This window comes from Meleagris gallopavo, chromosome 8 (assembly GCF_000146605.3).
Source record: "Meleagris gallopavo isolate NT-WF06-2002-E0010 breed Aviagen turkey brand Nicholas breeding stock chromosome 8, Turkey_5.1, whole genome shotgun sequence".
In the NCBI taxonomy this organism is placed as follows: domain Eukaryota; kingdom Metazoa; phylum Chordata; class Aves; order Galliformes; family Phasianidae; genus Meleagris; species Meleagris gallopavo.
Window position 1 is genome coordinate 23759912 of NC_015018.2, and position 3351 is coordinate 23763262.

The window sequence follows — 3351 nt, forward strand, 5'->3', positions numbered from 1 at the left end:
TTTTTGTCTTTGTGCTCTCTAGTTTTTGTCTGTTCTTGAAGATGAAATTTGATTGCTAGGGCCACCTCCAACCCCTCTATTCTCCTCTTCCACCCTGATTTGTTCCTCCCACCCATTCCTTTGTATAGAATGGGTGAGCATCCTCCAACACAGCGTGCCCAAAAAAGGATTGTGCAGTTGTAAGGTGCTTGTCACCATCACACCTCGTTCACAGAAGGAAGATGACTCAGCTGCCACCCCACATGGCTGGGATGTGTCACCAAATGAACGATGACATTTTCAAATGCAGTGGGACTTGGGAGTGGAGAAGAGGGGGGGGAGGAGGAGTTGGTCTGTGAAAGGGCGATGAGGAACATTGATGTTTCCAATAATCTGAAGCTTTTAGTTAAAGCAATATACATTTTAGAGAAGTATCACTTGAACACAGAATGATCTTTCTTTTGCAGTGAAAGGAAGTCTGGTTCGGTAGTTAGAATTTTTGCACGTGGTTTAAATAATCTAAGTTCTACTTCCTGTTCTTTTATAGATTTCTTGCAGATCTCATATTCCAGCTCTAAACCAAGGCTGTTCCCCTCATGAAACCATAGGAAGGTTTCAGTCACAGTTACTGGTGTCACAGAGTGGTCTGACTGATGGATGCACCCTGGTGCATTAGTGTTTGCAAAGCAATCAGAGCTCTTGTGATGGGTAAAGTCATAAAAGTGCAACATTTTATCTATTTTGCAGTACAAATCTGGTTGCTATTTGTGCTGATATAATTTGGACTGTAATGAAATCTGTTGTGTTAAATAATACTTAGAAGAACGAGTCTTAATGCTCACATGGAAACTAATGCATGGAGACTGCTTGTTTTGAAAGGACAGGCTACTTAGGTGCTACAAATGGTGAAATAGATTTTGCTGAAAACCCAGTTAGACCGGGCTTCTGTGGAGAGAGACTTTATAAGCTCAGGAGAGATAAACATGAGATATGAGATAAACCTCATATTTATTCTTCGCTTCTGTGGACAGCTGCATGAACACCTAGAGGAGGAACAACAGCTGTATAAATTGGGGTTCGATCCATCAAAAACATCCTTTGCTGCTCTGGAGGAGTCACTTAGATGCACTGAACTTCAGATTATCTGTAAACACGGAAAAACATCCTTGTTCTGCCTCACAGTGGCCCTAGATCCTAATGCTGATTTATCAGATTTTTTTAAAGACAATTTATGCACCATCCTGCCATCTGGGACAGTAGAAAGCCTTATTTGGACGTAGTCTAAAACAAAGCTCCCTAGTGCTTCAGAAATGTTACAGGACCATTTGTTGGTGTCAAACATGGACTCCTGGACAGAGTCCAAGTGTTGTCCCAGCCTGTCTGGCAGAAATTCTCTTTTGCATGTTCAGTAGGGAATGCTCCTGTCTATTATGCGTTTCTATTGTGAAATGTTAAAACAGCTGACATGTTTCACCCTGAGGAGCTGCATGCTATAATTGGTAAATCTTTTTTTAAATTAAAACAGTGCATGGTATTTAAGTGTTTTGAGATTACTTCTGAGAGAAAAGAACTTATATAAAAGGATGAAAGGGCACTCTGTTTAGATGAGAAGTGCCTAAATATGTTTTTTTTTTTCTTTAGTGGAGCTGTAATCATGTATTCAGTGCTTAATGAACAGATGACAATGATAAATGTTCAAAGAATATCATTGTTGAACAAACATTTCAAGCCAGCAGGTGGAAATGTGGATTCGCTGCTGTTTAGAAGTCCTGGAACATGAAAGCAAAAGCCTGGAATGAATCTCCTGTGTCAAGGAGTCCAACTCTGTGCTGTCAAATGCTTTAATTCCTTCACTGAGTAAACTTGCTTTAAAACAATCTAGAGATTGCTATTACAAAAAAATTGTTCCGTAATCCCACTCGTGTGACAGATAGAAATCTTTCTTTATTACCCAGAGGAAATGTCATCGCATGCTAGTTCTTTCTTTAGTGTTAATCACCTAAGATTTTTATGAAAAAAAATTATATATCTTTTCCCTATTGTATTGCTAAACTAGGTCTCCCTCGTGGGGTCGGTTTTTTGTCTTCCCTGATTATACTGTTAGTCCTATTTTGTGCCATTTCTGAGTCTTAACAGACTTACTGAGCATAGGTGAGTTTATCCCAAGAGAGAGTTCGTTTTTGTAGTCTAACAGCTATTTCTGTTACTAGAAAGAAGGGATCTCGTGTCACAATGATATTTTCCCCCCATTCCTGCATCTTGCTGGTGTTGTGTGCAGTACACTGAATACAACATTCTCTATCCTTTCCTTTGCTTGGCTTCTGTCTTAAAGCTACCATTATTATTAGTCCTTCATTGCTTGGCTTGACTGTGATCCTCCAGAGTACTCAGTGATGATTCTTGCCACTGGCCAATTTCTGTTACTTTTTAGGTGTGATTTCATAAGGGGAAACACAGAGCAAGACTGTGTTATAGTATATAGCAAACTACTAGTAACTTTCCTCCATCTTTGTACTTCCATGCTTGTTTTTTCCCATGTCAGTAGTTGTTGCAGTTCCTCACCCAAACCCTTCTCTTCTGCTAACAACTTCTAATTGTTAGCAAAGCAGCTGCTCTACTGGAGTCCAGATAGATGAGACTGACTCCATTTCTTTTGCAGAGGAACCACTCCTTATCAAACATGGTTGTTGTAATATTTTAGATCTAGCTGGGAAAGCCTTCTTTCAGTTTATCTCTCTCTTTTTTTTTTTTTCTCTTCAGAAAAGATTGTAAAATCCTGTATATGTGAGAGATCAGAGTAACTGGCCTGTAGAAACCTGATAATATTTTTTAAAATCTCCTGGCAGTTAGTAGAAAACAGTTATAAATCTTTGAATTGAGGTGAGTTGATCCACATGTGGATCTTTTCTGCAGGCACAAGCAGAACAAATGGAATTTTACTTCTTTTCCACAGAACTGATAATTTCCTGTCCTGTGTATTTACGTATAACTGTAATCTTTACCTCATGTTCATTATCAACTCAATTCTTCATTTCTTGATTTCCTTCTAAACATGGAAAAACTTTTCCAGAGAAACTAGTGATTTTCATTTCATTTGCTAAATCTTATGTGAGATCCAGTGTCAGGAGACAAATTCATGCAAAATTCTAAATTCAGTCCAACCAGAAAAACCTTCTGTGTGCTAAGGATGGTAAAGATAGAGATAAATATTTGAGGAGAGAGATGAGCTGTCCAACAGGATGAGCATACAGCAAAATGCAGTGAGTTTCCCTGCGGGCTTCCAAGAAGCACTGAAGCAGGATCATTTCAAAGTCTTGGTTTCTTGAGAGCTTCCACTGCTAGCCTGGCTGTTCAGGAAGTTTCTCTGTTGCA